This window comes from Crocodylus siamensis, chromosome 12, assembly GCF_052110815.1.
Source record: "Crocodylus siamensis isolate JL-2025a chromosome 12, ASM5211081v1, whole genome shotgun sequence".
In the NCBI taxonomy this organism is placed as follows: Eukaryota; Metazoa; Chordata; order Crocodylia; family Crocodylidae; genus Crocodylus; species Crocodylus siamensis.
The window spans coordinates 39,628,832-39,644,609 of NC_143406.1; the positions used below are offsets into that span (position 1 = coordinate 39,628,832).

The 15,778-nt window shown below is 41.7% G+C and overlaps 1 long non-coding RNA gene across 2 annotated transcripts in view; it reads left to right on the top strand.

The window, feature by feature from the left end:
- The first annotated feature begins 706 nt into the window (after window positions 1-706).
- LOC149854977 (uncharacterized) overlaps window positions 707-15,778 on the top strand; it is a 130,344-nt gene continuing 115,272 nt past the window's right edge. For both annotated transcript variants that reach the window (XR_016438805.1, XR_016438804.1), the window contains exons 1-2: window positions 707-865; window positions 1,733-1,841. This is a non-coding gene — a long non-coding RNA (uncharacterized LOC149854977). The remainder of the gene's footprint in view (window positions 866-1,732; window positions 1,842-15,778) is intronic.

Genomic DNA, 15,778 nt, shown 5'->3' on the forward strand with positions numbered 1-15,778 from the left:
GAGGAGTTACATATGCAGAGCGTGTTCATCTCCAGCTACCCCGTCCATCTGTTACATGTTCTTATTAGTAGCAGGTGAGCCTCTAACCCCCGAGGAGTGAAAAAGCAGAAAAGAAACTGGCACAAGAAGGGCCATGAGCTATGCACAGTAGGTAGAAATGTTTCCTCTGGATCATTGTTGGGGAGCTATAAAGGGATTTAGGAGCCAATGGGAAAGTTATAGCAATGTCGTCTCAGCGCTGCCTTTGGAAATTGCCCCTGGAATGCCCTGAGCGGTGCCTGAGCAGCAAGTGGCATCTAGAAAACAAGCAGAGCTCGACAAGGGCTTGGACCTTTGTGACCCAAGCTGCTGATGCTCTCCCCTCCCTGCCTTTTTTAAAGCAACAAATAATTAATTCCTACTGGAAATCTACCAAACTTTTCACCGTTACTTCTGGTAGCAGCAGCCACACAAAGTAACCAGCAGTCCCTAGGTAATACAGGTGTTTGCTAGCCAGAGCAGCTGTTAGTATTAAAAAAGGGAGAAAAAAATAGTAGTTCCTTTCAGCTTCAGCTTCAGAACCCAGATGACATGTTCTGAAAGGCTTTTTTTTCTTTTTTTTTAAATCTTCAACAGACGCTTCATCAAAATCTGGCTCGTTACTTGGCTTTGCTTGCAGCTGCTCAGCCCCTCCTGGGGCTTGGCACAAGGCAGCTGCTGATAGGGCTGCATTCACCCTCCTCAATGTCCTTTTTCTTTTTTGGACTCACCTTTCGCTGAAAAAGCTGTCGCCTCTTTAACCTGTGCTTGTTACTCTGCTGATTTCTTACTAGCTGCATCCGACTGAGAGGAGAAGGCAGCTTTCCAGGCATTTATTTTGCAGAAGGTGGGTCACTTGGGATGGAAAGTAAACAGAAGGAACGGGGGGCATTTTTTATTTGGTTTTTACAGTCCTAATATAATCATTATTGTTATTCCCCCTCCAATTAAAAGGCTCGTCTTTGACGTGACAAGGGCCATTGACCGGGCTTGAAAGCATCTAGATAAAGCTTCTCCAAAGGCAAAATTATACATACATCAGCAACATTAGGAAAAGTTAAAGTTGTGGATATAAGCTATGGAGCCTCTTACATATAGACAGCTTATATCCAGGTTCTCAGAGCGGTTTTTATTTGACAACTTTGGAACGAGCTCCGTTTGATATTTCATGTACAAAGTCCTGCGGTACTTCAGAAGGGATGAAAAGAGTTTCATGCATATAACTAAATCGAGGTAGTGCCAGAAGCATTCTGGAAGGTGGAATAATTTATTCTTATCCAGTACAAGTCATGTTTTGTTCTTATCTCTTTATCTTTGTAGCAGCAGAAATTGGTGCTGATGTCACTGTAACATTAGATGACTAGTTAAATCAGAATGAAGGACAACTATATTAGAGCCCTGCATAATGTAACACAGTGATGGTGCAGAAGAACAGTGTGAGAGTCCTTTAATGATGAGGAGATTTGTTTTCCTCAAGTTTTTTGTAGCAAAATCCAAAAGCTAGTTTACCAGGAATACCTATCAGCATAAAAGAGACTCCAATGTCACTGGAAACATGAGGTCAGGCTGAGGTTTCAATTGTACTGCACTAAACCAGAACAGAAATATTTTATATTCACTGTATACTTGTGTAAATAACGTGGACCAAGCACAGGGCAAAGACAAATCAGGTCTGTGGGTTTGAAAGAAGTCTCTCTTTCTGATATTCTTACAGGATGTGGTCTTGTGATATTTAAAGTGAAGCAAGCTGTTTATTTCATGACTGCTTGGACCAGGTGAGGACTTACAGAAGACCCTGTGGTGAGCTCAAAGGATGTATTTAGGTAAGAGCCAAGAAGAACTGCAAGTTAAATTTAGATGTCAAATTTACCCCCTAGATAAAACTCTTTACCCTGGGACAAAGTACAAGCATATGGAGGACTATGTATTTCATTCTGGGCTAACTCCTAAAAAAAAAATTGTGCAGATAAAAGTTAGTAACAGTTTATCCCGGGATATGGCAAAATAGCTGTATAGTTATTCCATGATAGTGTCCATGGCAGAAAAGCAGCAATGTATTCAGCTGCTCACTGTACCTTGATTAGAAAGGTAACATGTGTACGTGTCAGTCCCAGGATATTTTCATTCTGGGATAAAAACAGGCACATTTGATCTCGGGGTAAATGCAATGTCTTTTTTCTAGCAATAAGTTTAGAACAAATGAGGACTTTATCATCATTGCAAGTCTTTTCTTTATCTGGGCTAAACCACCAGATTATGGGACTAGGTTAATAAGAGCATTTTGCTGTGTGTGATCTTGTGGTAAAAGCTACGGCAGTGACTTAACTGGAGGACCACTAATACAGTAATTATCAGCTAATTGCACAGTTACAGTAAGCCAGGTATGGCTGCTGTTAGAAACCTTCCAGGAGGAAATGCCCAAATGGGGAATTTATTAAACACGCAGCAATTTATCAGTTGCTAACACCAGGAAGATTCCCTTTGGGTTCCATACTACAGTGTCACGGATTTACTAGTTGGTGTGGATGTCTCTCTGAGTGCTGCTGAATGAAGTCAAGGATTACAGACTCCCTGTCTTCACAAGTTCTGAAAAGAGTCCCTCTTAAGCTTATATGTGCCATATTTTCACTGATGAGATAATGCTCCCACCATATTGGTTTCTTGCTTTAGAAACATGATAATTAGCACAAAGGGATTTCATGGTCTTGGAAAAATATGATAGGGTAAAGCGAAAGGTGCGAGTCAGTGAGTTGAGTGCTTCTTAAGAAAAGGTCAAAGACTCCAACATGGAACAAATACACTGTCCTGATGATAAGGGGAGGTCTGAAGGACCCTGTGACTGCCAACTGCTGAGTTTAAGGGTGTCAGAATGCAGCATTTACTTGTGCCTCTCCACAATGGCATATATTAATAAGAGTGTAGCATGGCCCACTGCGAGCTGTCAGTGCTACCTTTGCAGGTTTTCAAGTATGCAGTGTCCTATGGTTGTTTTGTAAATATTTTGTTATGGCCAGATTTTCTAGAGTTTCCTACCCAGCCATACTCTGCATGCCCAAATATAAATGACTGTAAAGAGTCATGGATAATAGTAGCGAATGAGGACAACTCTGTTTACCCCTAGTTAAGAATGGTCTCATTTGGGCTCGTTAGAGTGTCAGTTAGGCTCTTTCCATGTATGTGTCTAGAGTTGACTTCTGTATGTAAATCTGATTAGTACTGGTTCAACTTCTAAACCCCTGCACATTTAAAACTGTCCTCTGAAGCTGTAACCTCCTTGTCTCTGTCATAAGAAAATCAATAATTTGCTTCTCACATAACCTTATGGCTCAGTTTAACAATCAAGTTCTATCATTATGCTGGAATTAATGCATATCTTTAGTGCTTTGAGATCTTCCACATGTTCCATCCCTTAGTTGAATGAAGGATTTGAGAAGCAGGAGTTCTATCCAGAGAGTATTCCATGTTCATTAAAGAAAAGAAAAAGGGGGGAAAGATGAGAGCAACAGGTTAGGCCTGAATTCCAAAAGTTTTTTTGCCAAGCAGTCAGAGTCCTTAGTGTAAAAAGTGCCTTTAGTGTCTTTATTATTGTGTGTATGTGTGGTTGAATGTAGTATCAGACTTAACTGATTTTGGTCAAACCAGGTCTGTCCCAGCCCCCTTGCTGGTTTAAGATAAACCAGACTCCCCCAGCATCCCAGCATGCTTTCTGAGCTGGGTTCTCTGCTCCACAGCAGGGCTGGCCCTTCCCCTCTGCTCCATGGCTACAGATCCAAAGACTTGCAGGCTGCTCCCTCCCCCCGCTGCCTCACTACTCCTTGCTAAGTAGGAATTCCCCCCTCCCCTCTGCCTTGCTGAGGAGGTGTCTGTGTATTAGCTAGCAGATCACATGCTGGCTATGGCAGGTGCTGAATCAACAGGTAGAATCAATAAGCAGAATCAACAGGTAGCTGCTAATGTCCCTCTGTTGTCTTCTCAATCGGGTGATAAACACTGAGTTAGGGGTGATAAGCACTGGTATCAGTTCCCTGCTGGGTTAATCAGGGCATCCTGCCAGGGCCTGGTGACCCCCTTCCCCCCCTCAACTCAGTGCTGTGGAAGGAAGGGAGGGCTGCTCTAGCACCCCTGGCTTCTAGCCTAGCCACTGCAGGAATGTGCCTGCATTTCTTGGGTGTCTGTCTGGTTACAAAACTGATTTAGCCTAGCCAGGTTAGACTAACCTACAAAGATTGAATCAATTTAGGCTCAGGCTTTTTGACTGTGTCCCTGGCCAAAAAGATATCAATGAAGGAATGATCCGGGGTGAATTATGATGCCGCCTCCTTGTACTCAGTAGTCACAATGAGGCCTAATGGGTCTGCCTCCTGAAAGATAATATTCACAGTGAACAAGGGAATAGCAATCTAGCCGTCAGTCATTATCCCATCTACATAAACTACCACTAGAGGAATTAGAGCTATTCACTATGTCCTCTGTAATGTAATTGAGAATTGACTGGGATACTGGGGAAATATATTGTTCTTGAACTGTGCAGGACGCTGCGATGATCCTGACAGCTTAAAATGAGAGACCAGAATTTGATGTACTTTAGGATATGTGCATCATGAGTGTTTTTTTCCCTTCTTCCCCTTGCTTTGGTAACTGACCTAGAACACATCAAGAGGTGTCTCTTTCCATCTTGAGTGACTGAAGAAGTTATGAGCCAGATGAACACAGCTCCAGCTAGGTACTTTATCAGCTGCACCTGTTCTCTGTAAAAGAACTGGTTGGAAAAGTTCCAGTCAAACATTTTTTATCACAAAGCTGAAACTTTTAATTGGAGCATATGGTCCAATTTTGACAAGCAAGGTTTCCCTGAGCCTGAATGAAATTTCTAGTGAGACAGCACTGCTCACCCTAGGTCAATGAGCCTATGGTCAGGGCACTCAGTGGGTATGGGAGACATAGCTTCAAGTCCTGTGTTAACCCAAGGCCTTAGGCCTTAGTCTCTAACAACTAAGCTATTGGTTATGTTGAGGTAAGTCTCTATCAGTGTCTCTTGTTAGAGCTGTTCCACTTTGTGGAAATCATTAAATATTCATTGTGCACAGAGACCTGAACCTTGACTGTATCTCAGGTTTCAAAAGGTCTTGGATTTATTTGGATGCAGAACAGGGAAAAAAAAATAATTCAAAATCACAAAAGTTATCCTAAGGTGGGAAGTCCCAAGGTCATGCTGAACATGATGCCTTTAGTGTAATTGCTTTTTATGCTAACAGGTTTGTCCAAATAAAGCCATTGCAGTCCTGTACAAAGCCATTCATAATCTCTAATAATATTTATGACATAAGCTCAAATGTTTTCTGATTCTTCCCCCCTCATCCCCCTGCAAAATCATATCCGGGCTTTTGTGCAAAGCTAGAATATTCAAAGAAATTATTTCAAATCCAGTTGAAAAAAAAAGATAATTTAACTTGGTTTAAGTACAGGAGCAGCTTAGCAGAGTGCTTTAATACATTAGAAAAGAGCAGAGAATGGCATTATTAACAAACTGCAGTTTAAGGAGTATTCATTCAATTGGACTTCAACTACACGCCTGAGAAAATATATGCTAAACAACTTAAGTGAGACTTCTTAAGAAACCACATTACCTGGAAGAAAAGTGACTAAGGCAAAACTGACATCGACATTGACATTAGGTAGAAAGTGTTCTCGGGTGCTTAAAGAACAAAGAAGGCTTTAGAAAAAAACGTCAAGCAAAGAGGGGCTGTATCTTATCTGTATTCATTCTTGGTTCCATTTGCTTTCAGTGTTCTCTGTGGTACAAAAGAGATCAGCTTTTGCGGGGACAGCTGGGACGGAGATGGCTTATTGTCAAGTCTCAAATGTCAATGACTAATGCTGATTTACATGCAGATTGCCTCTCAGCTTTATTTTATTGGGTTATTTATTTATTTCCCAGAAATGCTCTCATTTGCTTTCAAGGAACAAATCAATGAGAGAGCAATAAAGAAGATGTAATCTTATTGCCAACTGGGAAAAAAAATGGGAATTAGCATTATCGCAAATATATGAACGGTGGTAGTATTTCGTTCAGGTGCTTGCCAGATGTCAGCCTATTTGCGAAGAGCACATGCCTTTGGAGATACAGCGCAGGAGCCGATCAGGGATTCCATTCTGGGGACTTGTTCTTGGACTTGAGCAGTTCAAAGTAACATGGTTTGAACTGCTGTGGCTATTCTCTTATCCTTGTGAAGAATAAAATGCAGGCCGGCTCTGTTCCATGGTAACCATCAAAAGTGGACTTCTACAGATCTTAATATATGGTACGACCAGGAAAATCATTTAAATAGATCTGCTTCCTTTTTGTTTCCAAGCCACATCTGCTTATCGTAGTGACAGATAAGCTTTTGCCATTTATTAGTCTGTTAGCACTTTACACTCATTATAGTGTTTCATTGTTTCCTTGCGCTTCCTTGTCTGTATCCACCTGTTCTCTCTTGTCTTATAGTTACATTATAAGCCCTTTAAGGCAAGATGATGGGGTTTTTTGCTCTGTACGTGTACAGTGCCTAGCACAAAGAGATCCTTTGCTGTGACCCTCTGAGGCGATACTGCAATACAAACACACAATAGCAAAAATAATAATGAATAAATCATAGGTGCGAGACAGAAAGCTGAGTTCTGCTGTGTCTTGTATTAACCTCCCTGCTGCAAAGGAGTTATTACTGGTGATTATGCACAAATCAGAAAGTACACAGCTTGACCTTCAGCTTTCAGGTTGTTGAATTTGCAATGCTGGCAGTTAAGAAATTGGTTTTTAGTGGGAAAGAGAGAAAATCTGATCCAGAGGCCATTGCAAACTAAACACAAAAGACTGCAAGACCCATTTTACCTGGCGATTTTCCAAATACAGTTGCACTTTTAATCAGTTCTTCTCTGCTCCAGACTCCCACTGATTTCAGCAGGCATGTGGCATAAAGAAAGTACCAGGTTGCAGCTTGAATGTAAGGATTTTCATTTGTTTTGCACACTAGGCTGGAACTCAGGGGATCTGGATTCAGTTTCTAACAGCTTGGCAAGTCACTCGTGTCCCAGGTTTGACTTCAGTGGGAATCTTTCTTGAAGGTTTTGTAGCATTAAGTCCCAAGAACTCCACATCTTTTAGGGCAGAGCTTCTGTGTTGGTTCCTCATCTGAAAATGGTGCTAATAATAAGCAATTAGTCTGAACTGACAGCTCTCAGCAGGCTCAGAATTGGAAGCACAGCAGAGGACTGATTTAAGACAGGGCTAGAAATCTGGCCCTTTAATTTGAGTCTCTTCACTTTTTTTGTGCCCGCAGCATGGATTCTCATAAAAGTTGGGTTGTCTCAGATATTGTGTTATAGAGACATCATGGTAGAAGAATTTCATGGCTTTTAACTGTTTATATCTGAAGTCTTTTGTTATTTAAATGCAGTTTTATTTCTATTTTACTCCATTTAAGGAGCTTAGGTTAAAGGAAATTATTTTACAGGCTGATGACAGCTGTGAAAAAAACATTTTATAACGGCGGTGAAAATCTCTTATTATTAAAGATTTATGTTGAACTATTGCAGAGATGACAACTTACTACTGGTGCTGAGTTAATGCATTTGAGAGTAAATAAACATTACTGATGGTATAAATGTCTTTCTTGAGAATTTTAATGTTCGCAACATATTCTTCATTAAAGTCAGGCAGCTAATTACTAATTATTTTGTTAAACCACGTTTGGTAGCTGCAGTAAGGCAACAACTAATTTATTTACCTATTAAAATGTTTATGTGTCTATTACTGCCACCAGTCTGTGGCTCTTCAGAAACATAAAGACTATTATTGACGGGTTCCCAGATGCTAACTAGTATTTAATTTAGTTAAATGGTTTATACTACAGATTGACTTCCTCTATAGATGTGCATAAACGGAAGAATAGAAAACTGTCACCAACCACTTGTACTGTATTTTGCATATTTCCTACCACTACCCCAAACTAATTTCCTTGCCTCAAAAATATGATTTTTTTTAGTTACGTATATTTTATTTTTCTATTTTTTACTTTCCGTTTGAAAAGCTGTGCTAATCCAAGAGGAAATAAGCCTATGGTGGAAGGATGCGTTCAACTATAGAGTTAGTTTCATCTACTGTAGTTCTAGCTGCAACTGTCCAGTGGTTTATAACCCACTGCATCTGGCTCTACTTATCGTTTTAGCAGATTACGTTCAAATGAATCCTTAAGGCTAAACCTTATAATTTACTAAAACACATGCATATAAAAAATCCAGCTGTTTCAGCCAGTGCCTTCATTGGTCTGAACAGAATTGGGATTCATTTAAGTGCTTATAAAACTCTAATAACCAAGCCGCTTTCAAAATGTCAAAAAGAAAAAAGAAGGAAAAATAAACTCTAAGGATTTCTACCCCTCCAACAAAAGACCCCCAGGTGACCCAACATGTTAGTTTATTGATCTGAGGCTAAATGTGTTGTTGTTTAGCTATGCATCAGTTGACTTGGTTATAGTTGGTTATAATTTCTTCTGTACCCATGGGCTCTAATTCCATCTCAGCATGATTCCCACGCAGCAATGCACTTTTTTCATGAAAATGTGGCATTTCCTGTGATTAAAGCACAGATTCAGATTTAAAAGGAGGGATGTACCTTGAGTTCACTCTTCTTCAAGCACTGCTCTGATAGTCAACTGCCACATCTGAAGTGAGGAATTTTCAAATGGAAAATCAGGGAGGGGAAGAGAAGAATTTGAAAAGAATGACTAGGGGATTTAGGAGCATAAATCCTATTGAAAGTCCATTTGCTACAATGGAGTTTTGATGTTCTGTGCTAGCTGGGGATCTGGCCAATTTCTTTCATTACAGCTCCCAGGAGCCTGCAGTGAAAACAGAGGGAGGGAGGGAGGATGGGAAAGATACTTAACTTTCTGCATGTGGGAGAATGAGAAGTCCTTGACAGAACACTGAGTGGCTGACATGGTTCATGCTGCAGTGCATTGTGGGATAGCATGGAAATTTCTCTCAGGGGCCAGCCCACAGGCATGGAATGAACTTCCAGAGGAACCAAGGCCGATCACAAACCTCATCCCCTTCCCACTCTCATACAAGGTGCATTTCTGTAGAATAAATGCATAGCAACCAAAAAGGAAACAATCCACTGGGCACATGACTCTTTCCGAGGACAGGAGGAGAGAACAAACAGGAAACAGATGTCAGTTACATTGTTTAACAGGCTTCTGGGAAGTCTTGCCATTCTGCAATGATGAGCACAATAGAACCAGAATAGCAGAGAATAGAACGGCTGGAAACTGAAACCAGCAACATCCCGATTAGAAATACAATGACAATAAAAGTTTTCAAGTGAGGGTAATTGGCCACTGGAATAACTTTCCTGAGGAGGTATGGAGTCTCATTCAGATGAAATCTCCAAATCAAGATAGCTTTCTTACTTAACAGTATATTATAGCTCAGTCAGAATTTTGGGGCTCGATGCAAGAAACTCTCTAGCCTGAGAAATACAAGCAAGAGGCTCATAATTGTTGTGTACAGTCTCAAAAGTTATTGAGGTTGCAATGACAGCAAGTAGTTAAGGTATTCTGTTTGCTTAGTGTAAGCCACCGTGAGCCTTTGTTGGGAAGGGTAGCATATGCATCAGACAAATAAATACATAAATATATATATATACTAGTAGCTGGTATTTTCTATTGCTAACTCTCATCCCCTAGTGATGGGAGGCCAAAATAGTGACTTCTACTTGTGCCTTCTACTTCTGCCTGATGGGCTGGTTGTCTGTCTGACAACTGTAGTCCATCTTGCCCAGTAGGTCCATCTTGCTCAGTATCCTGTGTCTCACAGTGGCAGTGATGCTGAAAGGGCAAGTGAACAGGGTTTGACCACGGCTTTTCCCTGTTCCTCCCTCACTTGCAGCTTCCAGCCTTTGCTCTGGAGTCTGGTGGAAATCTGTAGGTGTTCAAAACTGATGGAAACTATATTAGCGTAAAAGCGTTGAGTGGTAGATCATAGATGATGCAGGGCTAGAGGGCCCTTTCCATCTTCTCAGTCGGTGTCAAATACTTAGTTGTGCCATTTGGAGCATGGCTAGGTCTTGCATAATCTTACAAATTGTTCAACATCTTCATCAATGATGTGGACATTGGAGTCGGAAGCAGACTGGCCAAGTTTGCCAATGACACCAAACTTTGGGGCAAAGCATCCACACCAGAAGACAGGAGGGTGATCCAGGCTGACCTGGACAGGCTCAGCAAACGGGTGTATGAGAACATGATGGTATTTAACACCGAAAAATGCAAGGTTCTCCACTTTGGGAAGAAAAACCTGCAGCATCCTTATAGGCTCGGCAGTGCTACGCTGGCTAGCACTATGGAAGAAAGAGACTTGGGGGTCATCATTGACCACAAGATGAACATGAGCCTGCAATGCAATGCTGTGGCTAGTAAAGTGACCAAAACACTGGCTTGCATCCATAGAAGCTTCTCAAGCAAATCCTGGGACATCATTCTCTCGTTGTACTCGGCCTTGGTGAGGCCACAGCTGGACTACTGCATCCAGTTTTGGGCTCCAGAATTCAAAAAGGATGTGGAGAAGCTTGAGAGAGTCCAGAGGAGAGCCACATGCATGATCAGAGGTCAGGAAAACAGACCTTACGACGACAGGCTGAGAGCCATGGGGCTCTTTAGCCTGGAAAAGCGCAGGCTCAGGGGTGATCTGGTGGCCACCTACAAGTTCATCAGGGGTGACCACCAGGATCAGGGGGAACGTTTGTTCACCAGAGCGCCCCAACGGATGACGAGGTCGAATGGCTATAAACTTCTGCGAGACCGTTTCAGGCTGGACATAAGGAAGAATTTCTTTACTGTCCGAGCCCCCAAGGTCTGAAACAGCCTGCCATCGGAGGTGGTTCAAGCACCTACATTGAACACCTTTAAGAGCAAATTGGATGCTTATCTTGCTGGAAACCGATGACCCCAGCTGACTTCTTGCCCTTTGGGCAGGGGGCTGGACTCGATGATCTCCCGAGGTCCCTTCCAGCCCTGATGTCTATGAATCTATGAAACTGATCAAGGAAGCGGGGGGGGGGGGTTGCAACGTATGGACCACAGAAAATCCACAATACAGTGTATAATCTCTGGTCTGTGTAATGTGTCGTTTTCTTTTTACCAGTTGGCAATGTAAATGCCTGCATTGCTTTTGAATATAGGGCTTAGGTGCTTTGGAGAATGTATCTAGGCTCTTATCTTCACACTTAAGACCCTGTTTCAGCAAAACATTTATGCACATGCTTAAGTCTCAGTGGACTTTAAACAACTATTTATGTGCTTTGCTAAATCAGGACCTCAAATTGCAAATTGTTTCTTTTTTTTGGCAGACTGGAATGCCAACAAATGTGCATTTTATTAATTACCTAATTAATTACCTGTAACCAATAGTTACAAATTCTATTCTGGGCAGTTTGGGATGCTTTACACTTACAGTTTTTTAGATTAAAACTGCCAGAAGCATTTGACAAAAGTATTAATAGAAAAAAAGAATTTAATCAATTGTGAAAGAGAAGAGCTAGTGGGTTGCTGGCAGAAGGTGGTGCTGTTACCTGATGATATTGGAGCAGATAATTAGCTCTCGTGTCAATGAACTTCTGGTACAGAAAGTCCAGGAGTTGAACAGAGTCCCCCCCATTCACCATACTGGTGTAGTATGTTCATGTAGGTATAGCACATCACCTGTTACATCATTTGGAGATGTGCTAAAATATCAGCAAGCTGGTTGCCCTACAGACATTTCTTCCAATCAAATAAAAAGCCAAGTCAACCTTTGACTGAAAGAAACTGAGCTACATCATACTCATCAGACAGCCTGACTGATTTCACAAGGTCCCGGGTTATATGTATCTGCATTTAAAAATAAAAGCTTACTGAAGAGTCTGTGAAAGGGAATCGCAGATAAGAGATGAAAAGGGCTATTTACCAGCAGGCAGAAGTAGGATTTGGGTAAATACCAGACCCCTGAGAGGGACGTAAGAACAATCTGGCAGAGATATGTGACCATGTTTCAGTTGGACATGCCTCTTCGATTTCTACTCTAAACTGCTATATGCTGTTAAAAAGCTGACATGCTCCAATTCAGAGATCACTGCATTTTAATGTTAGGAGTAAAGTGACTCAGGTAGGTAGTATAAAAATTACTTTGGGCCATGTCCAATCCCAATCTGAAATTATGAATCAGTCCCTCAGAATAATTAGATTGTTATAAAAATGAGATTGTTAAAATAATAATTCTGGGGACTTTTTAAAATTTACCTTTAGTTTTCTGAGCCTCCTATATGTACTTGTGTCATGCTTTCAGTCTTTTCTTCCAAACCGTGAGGGACTGAGACATACTTTTCTTTTCTTTTTTTAATTAAATTTGGGCCCCAGGAAACATAAAAAATTGCAAGACTTATGATACAACCAGGAGAGTTGCAAAACTGACCCTTGGGATGAAATATAATGAATAAATATAAACTCTTATTCTACTGTTGTTTTATAAACTGTTTTTTAAGCTTAAATGTGAGACAGCCTGTGAAATCAAAGGTTTTATCGATTTCCAGCAGGGAGCTCAAGCTATCTCCACTGCTTCAAAATGCTTTCAATTTCGGACCATAATATCTGAAACTTTTGGATAAAGATTTTTTTCAAGCTGTTTCCATTGTGTACCACAAGCAGAAATCTTACCAAATTCACTTTATGCTCAGAAGTGTTTTCCAGTTCAAAAGATTCAGAGTCTTTGGAAGTATGCTCACCTTTTTTGAGTGCATTTCTGAACTTAACCTATCTTTCACATCTCTTCAGGCTTTCCCCAGGCTTACTTTTTAGTCATTGTTCATTTTAAACACAAGCCTCCACAAAAGAAAAGAAAAAAAGTTCATATACCTTGAGATAAGTAAATAAGAACTTCTAAATTGTTCGACAACCATGATAATATGCCAGTTTTGAATCATGGAAAAATGTGTAGGTGCATTGGGCAGGACTGCAAACAAGCATTCACGCAGGTCAAGATGCCCCTAAATAACTCCTCTGGGATATATAGCTCTATCTATATACATAGATCAGAATATTCTGAGTAAGTGCTAAGAATCTGGTAACAACAAGCCAGTGCTGTTAGAAGTCTTTTGCTTCTGGAAAGAACTGGACAGGGAGGCTGGATTAGGTGGATTGCATTGACTAATCTGCACATATGCTGTGTATATTTAGGCCAGACAGTCAGAGCTAGGCAAGAAGAGTTTTGAGCATGTACATAAGCTTGGCCAACCTGGATGCAAATACTAAGGTTCATATATAAATTCCTGATGTTCTCACTCACACAGGGTGTGCCCAACTTTGCAGATCTAACCGGAAGAGACAAAAGGCATTCTGCCATACTTCTGGAGAATGGAGACAAAACTACTCAGATGCCATTTAAGAGACCATTGAGTCTGAACGCTGAAGTGTGCTGAAGGCTGTTGCAAGATTTTCAAACCTGTCTTTATTTCAACTGGATTTCACACTTGCAACTTAGTGTAGGAATTCTGAGACTTGGGAGCAAATGGCTTTCTATGGAGATTTGAATTACATTTTACACTTGAAAAATCAGTATGAGCAGCGTGCGAAGTGCACTGGGACTTTGACTCTGCCCCATGCCTATGATGCTGTGCTCCATACGCAACCCAAGCAGTACAGGGAAATTGCCAGGATCTCTGATGTGCTGTTTGGTCAGAGGAATGGAGAACAGGGGAATGAAGAGGGAAAACAGCTCCATAAGGAGGAAGGAAGGAAGGAGTAATGAGAGTAACTTGTAGGTGTTTGTGAACAGAGCCCTCTCCTCAACCCAGTCAGTCGTGCTTTTGTCTTTCCTCCCATTAGACCTCTCCTTAAAGTTCACTTTTTAGTAAAACTGAGTTTAATCCAAAACCTATTGAGATCAATGGAAGTCCCAGGGCTCATGTCTACATGTCTTAGTAATTCAAAACAGTAAACTGTCACATATAGCACTGGAGTTTATTGCTCCTCAGTGCACCATTTGGGCGTGTGCCTAGGACTGCAGCATGTTGAGCTTGGTTGGAGCAGCTCCGGCTGGCAGGGAGTCCTGGGAGTCCTACCAGACCATGGCTGCTCTTGCCCAGCTCAATGTGCTGTGGAAGAACTGGCTGGGGCATGAGGCTGCTTCAGTGTGGGGCTAGCTGGCAGGCAGCCCCCACACTGAACCACCTTTGTATCCCAGCTGGTTTACAAGTGCGTTCATGGGTAACTGGTGCCTCCTGAGTCTGGGGGTGACTGGTGCCTCCTGAGTCTGCAGAAGCCAGAAGCGGCATCAGCGGCAGGGGCAGGGCTGGCAAGCACCCACAGAAAACACCAGTGGAGGTGGCGGCAGGGGAAGGCCCTGTTAGGCTCCGCCCTCCCATGCCCCACCTACCAGTTGCCTATGCATGCGTTGCTATGCACTAAGAAACTCTGCAGGAGGTTGGCACTTTTATTTATAAGTACTAATCTACTGCAGAGTTTATTAGTTTACTGTGGCTTAATAGGGCCGCACATGTAGATGCGAGACATCTACTGCAGAGCTAATTAGGCAGCTATGTAGTAAATGTCTTGGGTAGAAGTGCCCATGTTTCTCAAAAATCAGGACACAGAATCAGTTAACTCTTTCTGGGATTTGAGGTATTGTTCAAGGATAATGGTTTTCTCTGGGTACTGCTATTAGCAAAGTCTGTAGGAAGTTTATATTACACTTAGTTTCAAATTCCAATCAAGTGACATAACAAACAGAATCAGGCTTTCAAACGTTAACTGCTTGGCTTTCAAGGTAAGGGATAGAATGTGGATCACTTCATTCAGCAAACAACTTTGGCTGGGAAAAATCACTTCCACTTTAGTAGTTGTTTAAAATCTGCTCTGAAGGCAAAAAGGAATTGTGACCATTGGCCCTGGCAGTAATGCTAATACTGTTCATATGCAAAAGCCTATACCTGTGTTGAATTTTGAAGACGTGAGATCCAACAGCAGCTGGGCACAGGTAGTAATGCATTTTTTAGCAGTGCCCAATACTTAAACTGGAATGAGCCAACTTTTCCAGACAGGTCTTCTCCCAGATAATTGGGAAGTGAAGGTAAATGAGAACTCAGACTCGGGGATTTTCACTGACTCCAGTTGGTTTGGATTAAACTGTCTGATTGTGAGCAACATAGTATAAAAGTGAAATTAAATGTTACACTTGGACCATACTGAGGGCACTTAAAATGTGAGCATCCACATGTTGAAGTTTATTAACTCAAGTGCCCCTGAGCATCTCAGACTTATACCACTTCAAGTGAGGGTTGGGGATCGACAAGAGCCAGTTCCACATAGTGATCCCTGGTAATGTCTCTGATATCCAAGAGCTCCTGAATTGACAAAAACACCAAAGTGCACAAAGATAAAGATACGGACACCATTTTTGTCATACAAAAGAACAGATGAGGGTTAATCCTGGCCCATGCTATCTCACTTATGTTAGGCTGACTTCAGTCGGCTCCACAGAGATAAAACAAGCAATTTGCAGTCCGCCAGCTTCCCAGGATGCACTGCTCTCAGTCACTTCCTCTCCCAGAGCAGAGATAGAGCTCAGGTATCCTAGCTTTTAGCCATGTCCTTGCTCATCAGCCCTCTAGTAACAAGTAAGTCACTGCTGTGCAGGAAAAAAAAGAGTATTAACCCTTAAAGGCAACTGCTCACAACACATTTTAATA